At 47.0% G+C, this 18,172-nt stretch overlaps 1 protein-coding gene across 1 annotated transcript in view; it reads right to left on the reverse strand.

Annotated features, from left to right (window-relative positions):
• LOC116956782 (putative defense protein 3) overlaps positions 1-17,798 on the reverse strand; it is a 39,458-nt gene extending 21,660 nt beyond the window's left edge. Inside the window, exon 1 of the mRNA XM_032978606.2 lies at positions 17,705-17,798. The gene's annotated coding sequence lies outside the window, so the exon portion shown is untranslated. The remainder of the gene's footprint in view (positions 1-17,704) is intronic.
• Between the last annotated feature and the right edge of the window lie 374 nt (positions 17,799-18,172).

Consider the following 18,172-nt stretch of genomic DNA (forward strand, 5'->3'; position numbering starts at 1 on the left):
TGTTAACGTTGACTGCGCGAGGGGACATCCCATTGAGATTCATTAGCCGAGTGTCCAGTGTCTGCGTGTGTGTGGCAGTGCTGGTGGTGGTGGGAGTGGGGGGGGGTGGGTGGGGGGGTGGAGGGAGCGGTGGCGCAACGGTTAACGCGCTGCGCTACGAACCTCGACCTGAAGTGAACCGCACAACGGGCTCGGCGGCCAAGCGGGGTTCGATTCTCCGCTCACGGCCTTCGCCGGTGGCAGCGATTGTCCGCGCCCTTGTTCCTGGGCCACCGCTAGGTTGACTCAGCCTCAAACGAGTAGCGGTGTGTTGGTGCGCGCGCGGTGATGAACTTCCTCCGATGCGTTCACCTTTGCCGATGCTTTGCCACAGGCCACCGTGTGCGCGTGGGTCGTGTTTGTCGCTGTGACGTTGTGGGATATTCAACAAATCGACTTAGGAACAAATCGACTTATGAACACATCGACTCACGAACAAGTCGACTTACGAACAAGTCGACATACGAACAAGTCGACTTACGAAAAAGTCGACTCATGAACACATCGATTTATCAACTACGAACAAGTCGACTTACGAACAAGTCGCCTTACGAACAAGTCGCCTTACGAACAAGTCGACTGACGAACAAGTCGACTGACTAACAAGTCGACTTAGGAACAAATCGACTCACGAACAAATCAACTGACGAACAAGTCGACTTAGGAACAAATCGACTCACGAACAAGTCGACTGACGAACAAATCGACTGACGAACAAGTCGACTTACAAACAAGTCGACTGACGAAGAAATCGACTGACGAACAAGTCGACTTACGAACAAGTCGACTTATGAACACATCGATTTATCAACTACGAACAAGTCGACTTAGGAACAAATCGACTTACGAACAAATCGACTTACGAACAAATCGACTGACGAACAAGTCGACTCACGAACAAGTCGCCTTACGAACAAGTCGATTTATGAACACATCGACTTACGAACAAGTCGACTTACGAACAAGTCGACTCACGAACAAGTCGACTGACGAATAAGTCGCCTTACGAACAAGTCGACTCACGAACAAATCGACTGACGAACAAGTCGACTTACGAACAAGTCGACTTACGAACAAGTCGACTTACGAACAAGTCGACTCACGAACAAGTCGACTTACGAACAAGTCGACTGACGAATAAGTCGCCTTACGAACAAGTCGACTTACGAACAAGTCGACTCACGAACAAGTCGACTGACGAATAAGTCGCCTTACGAACAAGTCGACTCACGAACAAATCGACTTACGAACAAGTCGACTCACGAACAAATCGACTTACGAACAAGTCGACTTACGAACAAGTCGACTTACGAACAAGTCGTATAGTGTAGTAGTGTATAGTGTAGTGTATAGTAGTGTAGTGTATAGTGTAGTAGTGTATAGTGTAGTGTATAGTGTAGTAGTGTATAGTGTAGTGTATAGTAGTGTAGTGTATAGTAGTGTAGTGTAGTATATAGTGTAGTGTATAGTGTAGTGTATAGTAGTGTAGTGTATAGTAGTGTATAGTAGTGTAGTGTATAGTGTAGTAGTGTATAGTGTAGTGTATAGTAGTGTAGTGTATAGTGTAGAAGTGTATAGTGTAGTGTAGAAGTGTATAGTGTAGTGTATAGTAGTGTAGTGTATAGTGTAGTGTATAGTAGTGTAGTGTATAGTAGTGTATAGTGTAGTGTATAGTAGTGTATAGTGTAGTGTATAGTGTAGTGTATAGTGTAGTGTATAGTAGTGTAGTGTATAGTAGTGTAGTGTATAGTAGTGTAGTGTATAGTGTAGTTTATAGTAGTGTAGTGTATAGTGTAGAAGTGTATAGTGTAGTGTATAGTAGTGTAGTATATAGTGTAGTGTATAGTAGTGTAGTGTATAGTGTAGACGTGTATAGTGTAGTGTATAGTAGTGTAGTGTATAGTGTAGTGTATAGTAGTGTAGTGTATAGTAGTGTATAGTAGTGTAGTGTATAGTAGTGTAGTGTATAGTGTAGAATATAGTGTAGTGTATAGTGTAGTGTATAGTAGTGTAGTGTATAGTAGTGTAGTGTATAGAAGTGTAGTGTATAGTGTAGTAGTGTATAGTGTAGTGTATAGTAGTGTAGTGTATAGTGTAGAAGTGTATAGTGTAGTGTATAGTAGTGTAGTGTATAGTGTAGTGTATAGTAGTGTATAGTGTAGTGTATAGTAGTGTATAGTGTAGTGTATAGTGTAGTGTATAGTAGTGTAGTGTATAGTAGTGTATAGTGTAGTGTTTAGTAGTGTATAGTGTAGTGTATAGTGTAGTGTATAGTGTAGTGTGTAGTAGTGTATAGTGCAGTGTATAATGTAGTGTATAGTGTAGTGTGTAGTAGTGTATAGTGTAGTGTATAGGAGTGTATAGTGTAGTGTATAGTGTAGTATATAGTGTAGTGTATAGTGTAGTGTATAGTGTAGTGTATATTAGTGTATAGTGTAGTGTAAAGTGTAGTGTATAGTAGTGTATAGTGTAGTGTATAATGTAGTGTATAGTGTAGTGTATAGTGTAGTGTATAGTGTAGTGTATAGTAGTCTATAGTGTAGTGTATAGTGTAGTGTATAGTAGTGCATAGTGTAGTGTATAGTAGTGTATAGTGTATAGTAGTGTATAGTGTAGTGTATAGTAGTGTATAGTAGTGTATAGTGTAGTGTAAAGTGTAGTGTATAGTAGTGTATAGTGTAGTGTATAATGTAGTGTATAGTGTAGTGTATAGTGTAGTGTATAGTGTAGTGTATAGTGTAGTGTATAGTGTAGTGTATAGTAGTCTATAGTGTAGTGTATAGTGTAGTGTATAGTAGTGCATAGTGTAGTGTATAGTAGTGTATAGTGTAGTGTATAGTAGTGTATAGTTTAGTGTATAGTAGTGTATAGTAGTGTATAGTGTAGTGTATAGTAGTGTATAGTAGTGTATAGTGTAGTGTATAGTAGTGTATAGTTTAGTGTATAGTAGTCTATAGTGTAGTGTATAGTAGTGTATAATAGTGTATAGTGTAGTGTATAGTGCAGTGTATAGTAGTGTATAGTAGCATATAGTAGTGTATAGTGTAGTGTATAGTAGTGTATAGTGTAGTGTATAGTAGTGTATAGTGGTGTGTATAGTAGTGTATAGTGTAGTGTATAGTAGTGTAGTGTATAGTAGTGTAGTGTAGTATATAGTGTAGTGTATAGTGTAGTGTATAGTAGTGTAGTGTATAGTAGTGTATAGTAGTGTAGTGTATAGTGTAGTAGTGTATAGTGTAGTGTATAGTAGTGTAGTGTATAGTGTAGAAGTGTATAGTGTAGTGTAGAAGTGTATAGTGTAGTGTATAGTAGTGTAGTGTATAGTGTAGTGTATAGTAGTGTAGTGTATAGTAGTGTATAGTGTAGTGTATAGTAGTGTATAGTGTAGTGTATAGTGTAGTGTATAGTGTAGTGTATAGTAGTGTAGTGTATAGTAGTGTAGTGTATAGTAGTGTAGTGTATAGTGTAGTTTATAGTAGTGTAGTGTATAGTGTAGAAGTGTATAGTGTAGTGTATAGTAGTGTAGTATATAGTGTAGTGTATAGTAGTGTAGTGTATAGTGTAGACGTGTATAGTGTAGTGTATAGTAGTGTAGTGTATAGTGTAGTGTATAGTAGTGTAGTGTATAGTAGTGTATAGTAGTGTAGTGTATAGTAGTGTAGTGTATAGTGTAGAATATAGTGTAGTGTATAGTGTAGTGTATAGTAGTGTAGTGTATAGTAGTGTAGTGTATAGAAGTGTAGTGTATAGTGTAGTAGTGTATAGTGTAGTGTATAGTAGTGTAGTGTATAGTGTAGAAGTGTATAGTGTAGTGTATAGTAGTGTAGTGTATAGTGTAGTGTATAGTAGTGTATAGTGTAGTGTATAGTAGTGTATAGTGTAGTGTATAGTGTAGTGTATAGTAGTGTAGTGTATAGTAGTGTATAGTGTAGTGTTTAGTAGTGTATAGTGTAGTGTATAGTGTAGTGTATAGTGTAGTGTGTAGTAGTGTATAGTGCAGTGTATAATGTAGTGTATAGTGTAGTGTGTAGTAGTGTATAGTGTAGTGTATAGGAGTGTATAGTGTAGTGTATAGTGTAGTATATAGTGTAGTGTATAGTGTAGTGTATAGTGTAGTGTATATTAGTGTATAGTGTAGTGTAAAGTGTAGTGTATAGTAGTGTATAGTGTAGTGTATAATGTAGTGTATAGTGTAGTGTATAGTGTAGTGTATAGTGTAGTGTATAGTAGTCTATAGTGTAGTGTATAGTGTAGTGTATAGTAGTGCATAGTGTAGTGTATAGTAGTGTATAGTGTATAGTAGTGTATAGTGTAGTGTATAGTAGTGTATAGTAGTGTATAGTGTAGTGTAAAGTGTAGTGTATAGTAGTGTATAGTGTAGTGTATAATGTAGTGTATAGTGTAGTGTATAGTGTAGTGTATAGTGTAGTGTATAGTGTAGTGTATAGTGTAGTGTATAGTAGTCTATAGTGTAGTGTATAGTGTAGTGTATAGTAGTGCATAGTGTAGTGTATAGTAGTGTATAGTGTAGTGTATAGTAGTGTATAGTGTAGTGTATAGTAGTGTATAGTAGTGTATAGTGTAGTGTATAGTAGTGTATAGTAGTGTATAGTGTAGTGTATAGTAGTGTATAGTTTAGTGTATAGTAGTCTATAGTGTAGTGTATAGTAGTGTATAATAGTGTATAGTGTAGTGTATAGTGCAGTGTATAGTAGTGTATAGTAGCATATAGTAGTGTATAGTGTAGTGTATAGTAGTGTATAGTGTAGTGTATAGTAGTGTATAGTGGTGTGTATAGTAGTGTATAGTGTAGTGTATAGTAGTGTATAGTGTAGTGTATAGTAGTGCATAGTGTAGTGTATAGTGTAGTGTATAGTAGTGTATAGTGTAGTGTATAGTATTGTATAGTAGTGTATAGTGTAGTGTATAGTAGTGTATAGTAGTGTATAGTGTAGTGTATAGTAGTGTATAGTGTAGTGTATAGTAGTGTATAGTAGTGTATAGTGTAGTGTATAGTAGTGTATAGTAGTGTGTAGTGTATAGTGTAGTGTATAGTAGTGTATAGTGTAGTGTATAGTGTAGTGTATAGTGTAGTGTATAGTGTAGTGTATAGTATAGTGTATAGTAGTGTATAGTAGTGTATAGTGTAGTGTATAGTGTAGTGTATCGTAGTGTATCGTAGTGTATAGTGTAGTGTATAGTAGTGTATAGTAGTGTGTAGTGTAGTGTAGTATATAGTAGTGTATAGTAGTGTATAGTGTAGTGTATAGTGTATAGTAGTGTATAGTGTATAGTAGTGTATAGTGTAGAGTATAATAGTGTATAGTGCAGTGTGTATTGCAGTGTTTAGTAGTGTATAGTGCAGTGTATAGTAGCGTAAAGTGTAGTGTATAGTGTAGTGTATAATGTAGTGTATAGTGTAGTGTATAGTGTAGTGTATAGTAGTGGATAGTGTAGTGTATAGTAGTGTATAGTGTAGTGTATAGTGTAGTGTATCGTAGTGTATCGTAGTGTATAGTGTAGTGTATAGTAGTGTATAGTAGTGTATAGTGTAGTGTATAGTAGTGTATAGTAGTGTATAGTGTAGTGTATAGTAGTGTATAGTAGTGTATAGTGTAGTGTATAGTAGTGTATAGTAGTCTATAGTGTAGTGTATAGTGTAGTGTATAGTAGTGTATAGTAGTGTATAGTGTAGTGTATAGTAGTGTATAGTATAGTGTATAGTGTAGTGTATAGTAGTGTATAGTAGTCTATAGTGTAGTGTATAGTGTAGTGTATAGTATTGTATAGTAGTGTATAGTGTAGTGTATAGTAGTGTATAGTAGTGTATAGTGTAGTGTATAGTAGTGTATAGTAGTGTATAGTAGTGTATAGTGTAGTGTATAGTGTAGTGTATCATAGTGTATAGTAGTGTATAGTGTAGTGTATAGTAGTGTATAGTAGTGTATAGTGTAGCGCAGTGGTTCTTCACCTGTGGTGCACGCCACCCCATGCTAAGAATCACTTCCCTGTGTCTTCGGGCGTCTGTTCACGAGTGAACGTGCGAATCGAGCCCCACGACTGTGAGCCCGCTTGCTCATCGATGGGGTTAGGGGAGGAGAGACACCTTCACCGGGCACGTCGCATTTCCCCTAAGACTCGAAAGCTATTAAAAGCTATTTTTACGAGTTTTTTTTTTCATTTGCACCGGGCAGCTTATTTTGATGAGAGATAGAGAGGGACGCAAACCCACGACCTCCTGTAGACCAGGCGAGGTAGTCAACATCTCATAGCCACCGTGATGATGATGAGAGAGAGACGCAGACTCTACATATACAGCAGCAGGCATCGTCAGGGTCGGGATGGAACCCATGACCTCCTGTAGACCAGGCGAGGTAGTTAACATCTCCTAGCCAACGTGATGATGATGATGAGAGACGCAGACTCCACAAATACAGCAGCAGGCATCGTCAGGGTCGCGATGGAACCCACGACCTCCTGTATACCAGGCGAGGTAGTCAACATCTCATAGCCACCGTGATGATGATGAGAGAGAGACGCAGACTCCAAATATACCGCAGCAGCAGGCATCGTCAGGGTCTGGATGGAACCCACGACCTCCTGTATACCAGGCGAGGTAGTTAACATCTCCTTGCCAACGTGATGATGATGATGAGAGACGCAGACTCCACATCTACAGCAGCAGGCATCGTCAGGGTCGATATTGAACCTCATTCTCAGAGGGATAATTTTTTTTTGGTTACGGGGGTGAAGCTGGGCTCAGTGTGGAGCTGGGTGATCTGGGAAACTGGTCCCATTGGTGGAGCTGGGCTCAGGGTGGAGCTGGGCTCAGGGTGGAGCTGGGCTCAGGGTGGAGCTGGGCTCAGGGTGGAGCTGGGAGGGCTGGGTGACTGGTCCCAGTGGTGGAGTTGGGCTCAGTGGTGGAGCTCGTCCCAGTGGTGGAGCTGGGCTCAGGGTGGAGCTGGGAGGGCTGGGTGACTGGTCCCAGTGGTGGAGCTGGGCTCAGGGTGGAGCTGGGCTCAGGGTGGAGCTGGGCTCAGGGTGGAGCTGGGAGGGCTGGGTGACTGGTCCCAGTGATGGAGCTGGCCTCAGGGTGGAGCTGAGCTCAGGGTGGAGCTGGGCTCAGGGTGGAGCTGGGAGGGCTGGGTGACTGGTCCCAGTGATGGAGCTGGGCTCAGGGTGGAGCTGAGCTCAGGGTGGAGCTGGGCTCAGGGTGGAGCTGGGAGGGCTTGGTGACTGGTCCCAGTGGTGGAGCTGGGCTCAGGGTGGAGCTGGGGTCAGGGTGGAGCTGGGATCAGGGTGGAGCTGGGCTCAGGGTGGAGCTGGGCTCAGGGTGGAGCTGGGCGGGCTGGGTAACTGGTCCCAGTGGTGGAGCTGGGCTCAGGGTGGAGCTGGGCTCAGGGTGGAGCTGGGCTCAGGGTGGAGCTGGGCTCAGGGTGGAGCTGGGCTCAGGGTGGAGCTGGGAGGGCTGGGTAACTGGGCTCCTCCGCGTCTCGGTGGGGGTCGGGTTTCAAAATCCATCAGCGCGGGGTGGGGGGGTCAAAAGGGGGGGGGGGCGGGACGAGGGGCGGGGCCGGGGGGTAAAATGAGGGTACGGGACACGGGAGAGTGGTGGTGATGGTGGTGGTGATGGTGATGGTGGTGATGGTGGCGGTGATGGCGGTGATGGCGGTGGTGGGGTTGGTGTTGGTGGTGGTGATGGTGGTGATGGTGGTGGTGGTGGCGGTGATGGCGGTGGTGGCGGTGGTGGCGGTGGTGATGGTGGTGGCGGTGATGGCGGTGGTGGTGGTGGTGGGGTTGGTGGTGATGGTGGTGGTGGTGGTGATGGTGGTGATGGTGGTGGCGGTGATGGCGGTGGTGGCGGTGGTGGCGGTGATGGTGGTGGCGGTGATGGTGGTGATGGTGGTGGCGGTGATGGTGGTGGCGGTGATGGTGGTGGCGGTGATGGTGGTGGTGATGGTGGTGGTGGTGATGGTGGTGATGGTGGCGGTGATGGTGGTGATGGTGGTGGCGGTGATGGTGGTGGTGGTGGTGGGGTTGGTGTTGGTGGTGGTGGCGGTGATGGTGGTAGTGATGGTGGTGATGGTGGTGATGGTGGCGGTGATGGTGCTGATGATGATGATACAGCTGCTCGCTCTAATAATGATGATGATGATACAGCTGCTGGTGCTGATGATGATGCTGCTGCTGATACCGCTGCTGATGCCGCTGCTGATGCCTCTGCTGCTGCTGATGTTGATGATGATGTTGATGATGATGTTGATGGTGATGATGATGATGTTGATGATGATGTTGATGATGTCGATGATGTCGATGATGTCGATGATGATGTCGATGATGATGTTGATGATGATGTTGATGATGATGATGATGTTGATGATGATGTTGATGATGATGATGTTGATGATGATGATGTTGATGATGATGTTGATGATGATGTTGATGATGATGTTGATGATGATGTTGATGATGATGATGTTGATGATGACGATGATGTTGATGATGATGTTGATGATGATGTTGATGATGATGTTGATGGCGTCCCCATCGCTGAGAGCGCCGCTAATGCCACCGCCACCGCTCCCGCTGACGCGGCACCTCGGCGGTGATTTAATTTCGAAGTTCGCGAAACCCAAACAGAGCGCGGAGACACCACGCGATGGGAGCACACAGACGGGCAGGGCTGGTGGTGGTGGGGGTGGTGGTGGTAGTGGTGGTGGGGGTGGTGGTGGTAGTGGTGGTGGTAGTGGTGGTGGTGGTGGGGATGGTGGTGGTGGTGGGGGTGGTGGTGGTGGTGGGGGTGGTAGTGGTGGGGGTGGTAGTGGTGGGGGTGGTGGTGGTAGTGGTGGTGGTGGGGGTAGTGGTGGTGGTGGTGGTGGGGGTGGTGGTGGGACATTCCCCTCATCTGTGACCACCACAGCGGCCGGAGGGGGCTCTGGACGGGTGCGAGGGGCTGGTAACCCCTCCACCTTCAAGTCAATTACCACCAAACCACAAAAAAGATCGAATTAAGCTTGGGCCGGAGGCCCCGGGCCAAACCCCATTTGGCGGAGCCAGGAGACTGAATCAGCAAAAGCCACTACGGGTGGCCACGTGGAATGTTCGAACGCTCACTGCGGAGGAGAGGCTGCCACTCCTCTGTCGGGAGCTGGACTGGTACCGCCTGGATCTCTGTGGCATTCAGGAGGTCCGGTGGACCGGCTCTGGCTCCTGCCACCATGAGGGGTGGGCAGTCCTCTACTCGGGGCAGGAGACTGCCAAACAAAAGGGAGTGGCTCTTCTTCTGAATAAAAAAATGAAGGGGGCGTGGGAGCGTGGTGGTGAGGTGTGGGAAGCTGTAAGCCCCAGGCTACTTTGGGCTGGCCCTAATAACAACGGTAGGAGGCTGCTAGATTTTTGTGCAGCCCATGGGCTTGTAATTACCGACACGCTGTTCTTGCATCGGCGCATCCACACCACATCGTGGATGCATGCCGGGTCCAAGCAAGAACATCTGCTGGACTACATAGTGACGGACCAGCAGATGCGGGCCCATGTCCTTGACACCAGGACCTACCGTGGAGCTGATCTGCCCACACCCAGGACCCAATTCAAACCCATAGTGGCCTCAGTTTTACTTTAATTTATTTGGTCTATAGCCCTGTGAGCCATTCGGCTCTTGAATCGGGTGCCACCGCAACAAACAAAAAACTAAAATATGATCAAGAAAAACATCTTCAAGTGACTACGCGCAAACAGAAAAATCCAGGAAACACAGCAAAAAATCTTCCAGAAAAAGCACCGTGTACACCACCAATGCTGTGTGCAAAAATCCCAGTGGGATGCAAGTCAAACAACAACAACAACCACAAGACAACTTAGATTAAGGCCATCAGTCTAACTCCGTACTACAACAAACAAACATGGCCAAACCAAAAAACGTTTTCGAAATCACCAAAATAAAGCCATAAAAGCAATGTAACAGTGATCATAGGAACTGTGACCGAAATTTCACAATAAACGACATAAACAACATGTACCACCAAACCCTGTAGCCATAGCTCGCTACATGAATCACTCCACAACAGCAGGAGCATCAGTCGGAGTATCAAAATTGTTCAATGCACCTTTAAAGATCAGCACACTAAATCAAAACACAAGATCATACTTTGCAGCGGTCATCCGGAGCGAAACATTTGATTTTAGGCCACTGAATAGCAGTGGCAGCTAGGGGTGTACAACTCCTCTTGAGCAGCTTTGAGTGAAGATCTCATAGGTAGTGATTCAAGTTGCAGTTTATTGGCGATAGCATTCCAGACCCTGGGGGCATCAATAGCAATAGCCCTTCCTCCAGTATTTGTACGGCAATAAGGAATGTGAATCTGGTAAATGAGCGAAGACCTTAGGTCACATTTGTTCTTCGAAACAGAGAGGAAATTCGGCTGTCGAACATTAAGAGAAGTTAAGTTTGACCCAATGTAAAGATCACAGTGGTGGGTCCTATATGGGCAATTCAATGCAACTCTTAAGGCCGAGTGATATATGGAATCAAGCTTCTTCAGTACAGTACTGGAGGCTGATTTATACACGATGTCACAGTAATCAAGTAGAGGCAGTATGGTAGCTTTTATCAATTCCAAACGGAACATTGGGGGGAAGCAGTGCTTGTGTCGATACAGAAAACCAATTTTTATTTTTGTCGTCTTACCAATAAAATCAATGTGATCTTGGAAATTCAGTTTTGAATCCAGGATGCCCCCAAGATACTTATAGATCTTGACTTGCTCTATTTTGATAATTATTTAAGGAATGTAATTGGGGAAAAATAACTTCCTGCTTTAGTCCTGGTGAGAAGCATAGCACCTTGGTTTTGGAGGCATTCAGGACTAGTTTAAGAGCAACCAGCTGATGTTGTAGTTTGTTGAAATCACCCTGGAGCTTAGCAATCACGTCATCCGGAGAGCGGCCAGTAGTAATCAGTATCGTGTCATCTGCGAACAGATTTACCCTGGAATGATCCAGGTCAGTGCCCAAGTCATTGACATAAAGAGAGAACAAGAGGGGGCCGAGGATGGAACCCTGTGGAACCCCTTTTGTTATCTTAACACTGTTTGACCTCCAACCATCTGTGAATACAGTTCGGGTGCGAGAAGAGAGGTCCTTTTTTAACCATTCTGCTGCGTGTTTGGAGAAACCGAGGCAACTTAGTTTACTAAGCAGGGTATGTGTGGTTGACTGTATCAAAAGTTTTGGACAGGTCAAGAAAAAGACAGGCACAGTACTGCTTATTATCAAGGCTATTGTAAATTTGATTCAAATAGTCTAATGCAGCAGATGTGGTGCTGTATTTTTTTCGGAACCCAGATTGTTTTAGATGTAGTAGATTGTTGTTGGACAGGAAACTGCTAATTTGATAGTTCAATAATTTTTCCAAATTTTTCATCAACGGGGACAAAATTGAGATAGGTCGGTAGTTATTTGGATCATCTTTAGGGCCCCCTTTGTGAAGTGGACAGACATAGGAATGTTTCCATTCTAGAAGAACTGATGCTTCTTTGATGGACAGGTTGAAAATATGGGCCTATAGGTTTGTATATTAGGTGACCAACAGTTAGTAGAGCAAAGACGGGAAAACTATCTTCTCCGGTAGAGGAGGACCCTTTGAGGTAGGACAGTTGTTTCAGAACATTACTTTCGTGGATTGGCTGGAAACTAAATTCGTTTAATGTTTGGACAGGGGTGTAGGAATTTGCATGCGCAGGGGTGACTCCCAATACATGATCAAAAAGGTCACTAGCTTCAGAAAAATGAAGGTCAAAATTGTAAACTATTTTTTGGGGCTCTGAAAAATATTCCACATTTCGGTTAAGCTCAATGGGCAGATTATCTATCTGCTTTGGATGCCTTTTCGATACATTTGATTGTTTTCCAGAAGATCCTGGCATTTCCGTGTGATTCCAGGAGAGTGGAGGAAAAGTAGGCATTTTTTTGCATGCCGTATTTTTTTGACGCATCTATTCCTTAAAATCCTGTGTTCTAGCCAGTCATTTACCAAATTACTTTTCTGAGCACATGCCCAAGCCTTGTCCCTAGTCTTCATGAGTTTAGTAATCAAAGGATCAAACCATGGTGGGCTGTTGCCTGTAGTTTTAAATCTAACCAACGGAGCATGTTTGTGAAGAATCTGAGTCGTTCTCATTCTCTCTGAGTCGTCCTCTCTCTCTGAGTCGTCCTCTCTCTCTGAGTCGTCCTCTCTCTGAGTCGTACTCTCTCTCTGAGTCGTCCACCCTCACTCTGAGTCGTCCTCTCTCTCTGAGTCGTCCTCTCTCTCTTTGAGTCGTTCTCTCTCACTCTGAGTCGTCCTCTCTCTGAGTCGTCCTCTCTCTCTGAGTCGTCCTCTCTATCTGAGTCGTCCTCTCTCTCTAAGTCGTCCTCTCTCTCTATCTGAGTCGTCCTCTCTCTCTGAGTCGTCCTCTCTCTCTCTGAGTCGTCCTCTCTCTCTTTGAGTCGTCCTCTCTATCTGAGTCGTCCTCTCTCTCTGAGTCGTCCTCTCTCTATCTGAGTCGTCCTCTCTCTCTGAGTCGTCCTCTCTCTCTCGAGTCGTCCTCTCTCTCTGAGTCGTCCTCTCTCTGAGTCGTCCTCTCTCTCTGAGTCTTCCTCTCTCTCTCTCTGAGTCGTCCTCTCTCTCTGAGTCGTCCTCTCTCTCTGAGTCGTCCTCCCTCACTCTGAGTCGTCCTCTCTCTGAGTCGTCCTCCCTCACTCTGAGTCGTCCTCTCTCTCTGAGTCGTCCTCTCTCTCTGAGTCGTCCTCTCTCTCTGAGTCGTTCTCTCTCTCTGAGTCGTCCTCTCTCTCTCTGAGTCGTCCTCTCTCTCCCTGAGTCGTCCTCTCTCTCTCTCTGAGTCGTCCTCTCTCTCTCTGAGTCGTCCACTCTGTCTCTGAGTCGGCCTCTCTCTCTGAGTCGTCCTCTCTCTCTGAGTCGTCCACTCTGTCTCTGAGTCGTCCTCTCTCTCTGAGTCTTCCTCTCTCTCTCTCTCTGAGTCGTCCTCTCTCTCTGAGTCGTCCTCTCTCTCTGAGTCGTCCTCTCTCCCTGAGTCGTCCTCTCTCCCTCTGAGTCGTCCTCTCTCTCTAAATCGTCCTCTCCCTCTGACTCGTCCTCTCTCTCTGAGTCGTCCTCTCTCCCTCTGAGTCGTCCTCTCTCTCTGAGTCGTCCTCTCTCTGAGTCGTCCTCTCCCTCTGAGTCGTCCTCTCTCTCTGAGTCGTCCACTCTGTCTCTGAGTCGTCCTCTCTCTCTGAGTGGTCCTATCTCTCTGAGTCGTCCTCTCTCTCTGAGTCGTCCTCTCTCTTTGAGTCGTCCTCTGTCTCTGAGTCGTCCTATCTCTCTCTGAGTCGTCCTCTCTCTCTGAGTCGTCCTCTCTCTGAGTCGTCCTCTCTCTGAGTCGTCCTCTTACTCTGAGTCGTCCTCTCTCTCTGAGTCGTCCACTCTGTCTCTGAGTCGTCCTCTCTCTCTCAGTCGTCCTCTCTCTGAGTCGTCCTCTCTCTGAGTCGTCCTCTCTCTGAGTCGTCCTCTCTCTCTGAGTCGTCCTCTCTCTCTGAGTCGTCCTCTCTCTCTGAGTCGTCCTCTCTCTGAGTCGTCCTCTCTCTCTGAGTCGTCCTCTCTCTCCCTCTGAGTCGTCCTCTCTCTCTGAGTCGTCCTCTCTCTCTGAGTCGTCCTCTCTCCCTCTGAGTCGTCCTCTCTCTCTGAGTCGTCCTCTCTCTCTCTGAGTCGTCCACTCTGTCTCTGAGTCGTCCTCTCTCTCTGAGTCGTCCTCTCTCTCTCTGAGTCGTCCTCTCTCTCTGAGTCGTCCTCTCTCTGAGTCGTCCTCTCTCTCTGAGTCGTCCTCTCTCTCTCTGAGTCGTCCTCTGTCTCTGAGTAGTTCTCTCTCTGAGTCGAACTCTCTCTGAGTCGTCCTCTCTCTCTGAGTCGTCCTCTCTCTGAGTCGTCCTCTCTCTCTGAGTCGTCCTCTGTCTCTGAGTCGTCCTCTCTCTCTGAGTCGTCCTCTCTATCTGAGTCGTCTTCCCTCACTCTGAGTCGTACTCTCTCTGAGTCGTCCTCCCTCTGAGTCGTCCTCTCTCTCTATGAGTCGTCCTCTCTCTCTGAGTCGTCCTCTCTCTGAGTCGTCCTCTCTCTCTGAGTCGTCCTCTCTCTGAGTCGTCCTCTCTCTCTCTGAGTCGTCCTCTCTCCCTCTGAGTCATCCTCTCTCCCTGAGTCGTCCTCACTCTCTCTGAGTCGTCCTCTCTCTGAGTCGTCCTCTCTCTCTGAGTCGTCCTCTCTCTATATGAGTCGTTCTCTCTGAGTCGTCCTCTCTCTCTCTGAGTCGTCCTCTCTATCTCTCTGAGTCGTCCTCTATCTCTATGAGTCGTCCTCTCTGAGTCGTCCTCCCTCACTCTGAATCGTCCTCTCTCTCTATGAGTCGTCCTCTCTCTTGAGTCGTCCTCTCTCTCTCTGAGTCGTCCTCTCTCTGAGTCGTCCTCTCTCTCTGAGTCGTCCTCTCTCTCTCTGAGTGGTCCTCTCTCTCTGAGTCGTCCTCTCTCTCTCTGAGTCGTTCTCTCTCTGAGTCGTCCTCTCTCTCTGAGTCGTTCTCTCTCTGAGTCGTCCTCTCTCTCTGAGTCGTCCTCTCTCTCTGAGTGGTCCTCTCTCTGAGTCGTCCTCTCTCTCTGAGTCGTCCTCTCTCTCTGAGTCGTCCTTTCTCTCTCACTGAGTCGTCCTCTCTATCTCTCTGAGTCGTCCTCTCTATCTCTCTGAGTCGTCCTCTATCTCTATGAGTCGTTCTCTCTGAGTCGTCCTCTCTCTCTGAGTCGTCCACTCCCTGAGTCGTCCTCTCTCTCTGAGTCGCCCTCTCTCTCTCTCAGTCGTCCTCTCTCTCTCTCTGAGTCAATAAGCAACGCACACGCACAATGACAGGAGTGAAAAATAAATACAGTGTGATGGGGGGCGATCAGCAAGTCAATAAACCCATCACTAGAACGTGGTGATGGTCACGTGATGAGCAAAGTCATTAAACCCATCACTAGAACGTGGTGATGGTCACGTGATCAGCAAAGTCACTAACCCATCATTAGAACGTGGTGATGGTCACGTGGTCAGCAAAGTCACTAACCCATCACTAGAACGTGGTGATAGTCACGTGATGAGCAAAGTCACTAACCCATTACTAGAACGTGGTGATGGTCACGTGATCAGCAAACTCACTAACCCATCACTACAACGTGGTGATGGTCACGTGGTCAGCAAAGTCACTAACCCATCACTAGAACGTGGTGATGGTCACGTGATCAGCAAAGTAACTAGCCCATCACTAGAACGTGGTGATGGTCACGTGATCAGCAAAATCACTAACCCATCACTAGAACGTGGTGATGGTCACGTGATCAGTAAAGTCACTAACCCATCACGAGAACGTGATGATGGTCACGTGATCAGCAAAGTCACTAACCCATCACAAGAACGTGGTGATGGTCACGTGATCAGCAAAGTCACTAACCCATCACTAGAACGTGGTGATGTCACGTGATCAGCAAAGTCATTAACCCATCACTAGAACGTGGTGATGGTCACGTGATCAACAAAGTCACTAACCCATCACTAGAACGTGGTGATGGTCACGTGATCACAAAGTCACTAACCCATCACCAGAACGTGGTGATGGTCACGTGATCAGCAAAGTCACTAACCCATCACTGGAACGTGGTGATGGTCACATGATCAACAAACTCACTAACCCATCACTACAACGTGGTGATGGTCACGTGATCAGCAAGTCACTAACCCATCACTAGAACGTGGTGATGGTCACGTGGTCAGCAAAGTCACTAACCCATCACCAGAACGTGATGATGGTCACGTGATCAGCAAAGTCACTAACCCATCACTAGAACGTGGTGATGGTCACGTGGTCAGCAAAGTCACTAACCCATCACCAGAATGTGATGATGGTCACGTGATCAGCAAAGTCACTAACCCATCACCAGAACGTGGTGATGGTCACATGGCCAGCAAAATCACTAACCCATCACTAGAACGTGGTGATGGTCACGTGATCAGCAAAATCACTAACCCATCACTAGAACGTGATGATGGTCACGTGATCAACAAAGTCACTAACCCATCACGAGAACGTGGTGATGGTCACGTGATCAGCAAAATCACTAACCCATCACTAGAACGTGGTGATGGTCACGTGGTCAGCAAAGTCACTAACCCATCACTAGAACGTGGTGATGGTCACGTGGTCAGCAAAGTCACTAACCCATCACTAGAACGTGGTGATGGTCACGTGATCAACAAAGTCACTAACCCATCACTAGAACGTGGTGATGGTCACGTGATCAACAAAGTCACTAACCCATCACTAGAACGTGGTGATGGTCACGCGATCAGCAAAGTCACTAACCCATCAATAGAACGTGGTGATGGTCACGTGATCAACAACGTCACTAACCCATCACTAGAACGTGGTGATGGTCACGTGGTCAGCAAAGTCACTAACCCATCAGTAGAACGTGGTGATGGTCACGTGGTCAGCAAAGTCACTAACCCATCACTAGAACGTGGTGATGGTCACGTGATCAGCAAGTCACTAACCCATCACTAGAACGTGGTGATGGTCACGTGGTCAGCAAAGTCACTAACCAATCACCAGAACGTGGTGATGGTCACGTGATCAACAAGTCACTAACCCATCACTAGAACGTGGTGATAGTCACGTGGTCAGCAAAGTCACTAACCCATCTCGAGAACGTGGTGATGGTCACGTGGTCAGCAAAGTCACAAACCCATCACTAGAACGTGGTGATGGTCACGTGATTAACAAAGTCACTAACCCATCACTAGAAACGTGGTGATGGTCACGTGATCAACAAAGTCACTAAACCCATCACTAGAACGTGGTGATGGTCACGTGATCAACAAGTCACTAACCCATCACTTGAACGTGGTGATGGTCACGTGGTCAACAAAGTCACTAACCCATCACTAGAACGTGGTGATGGTCACGTGGTCAGCAAAGTTACAAACCCATCACTAGAACGTGGTGATGGTCACGTGATCAACAAAGTCACTAACCCATCACCAGAACGTGGTGATGGTCACGTGATCAACAAAATCACTAACCCATCACTAGAACGTGGTGATGGTCACGTGGTCAGCAAAGTCACTAACCCATCACTAGAACGTGGTGATGGTCACGTGATCAGCAAGTCACTAACCCATCACTAGAACGTGGTGATGGTCACGTGATCAACAAAGTCACTAACCCATCACCAGAACGTGGTGATGGTCACGTGATCAGCAAAATCACTAACCCATCACTAGAACGTGGTGATGGTCACGTGGTCAGCAAAGTCACTAACCCATCACTAGAACGTGGTGATGGTCACGTGGTCAGCAAAGTCACTAACCCATCACTAGAACGTGGTGAGGGTCACATGATCAACAAAGTCGCTAACCCATCACGCGGCCCGGGGGTTCACGCGGCCCGGGGGTTCACGCGGCCCGGGGGTTCACGCGGCCCGGGGGTTCACATGGCCCGGGGGTTCACGCGGCCCGGGGGTTCACGCGGCCCGGGGGTTCACGCGGCCCGGGGGTTCACGCGGCCCGGGGGTTCACGCGGCCCGGGGGTTCACGTGCCCCACTCGTTCGCTCGCTCACCTCGGAGTCGCGATGAGCCAATGCGCTGAGCGTGGCGCGAGCCAGAGGCTTTAATGGACTGGGGAGGGAGCGAGGGAGGCGAGGGAGGGAGGGAGGGGAGGGAGGGAGGGATGGAGGGGAGGAGAGGGAGGGGAGGGAGCGAGGGAGGGAGCAAGGGAGGGGAGGGAGCGAGGCAGGGAGGGGTTTGATGGAGGGAGGGAGCGAGGGAGGGAGGGGAAGGAGGGAGGGGAGGGAGGGAGCGAGGGAGCGAGGGAGGGGAGTTAGGGGAGGGATGGAGGGAGCGACGGAGGGAGGGAGGGGAGGGAGGGAGGGAGGGGAGGGAGGGAGCGAGGGAGAGAGGGGTGGGAGTGAATGCGCCGTCATTAAAGCCACTTAGCACGCCCAGCCACTTCAGCACGCGCACAGAGGCAACAACAAAGGCCCCCCGTGTAGTCTCCCAAGACAGTTGGGGCAAGGGCTGTTGAATCA

The sequence above is a fragment of the Petromyzon marinus genome, chromosome 67 (assembly GCF_048934315.1).
Source record: "Petromyzon marinus isolate PM22_M1 ecotype Great Lakes invasive population chromosome 67, UKy_Petmar_22M1.pri1.0, whole genome shotgun sequence".
In the NCBI taxonomy this organism is placed as follows: Eukaryota; Metazoa; Chordata; class Hyperoartia; order Petromyzontiformes; family Petromyzontidae; genus Petromyzon; species Petromyzon marinus.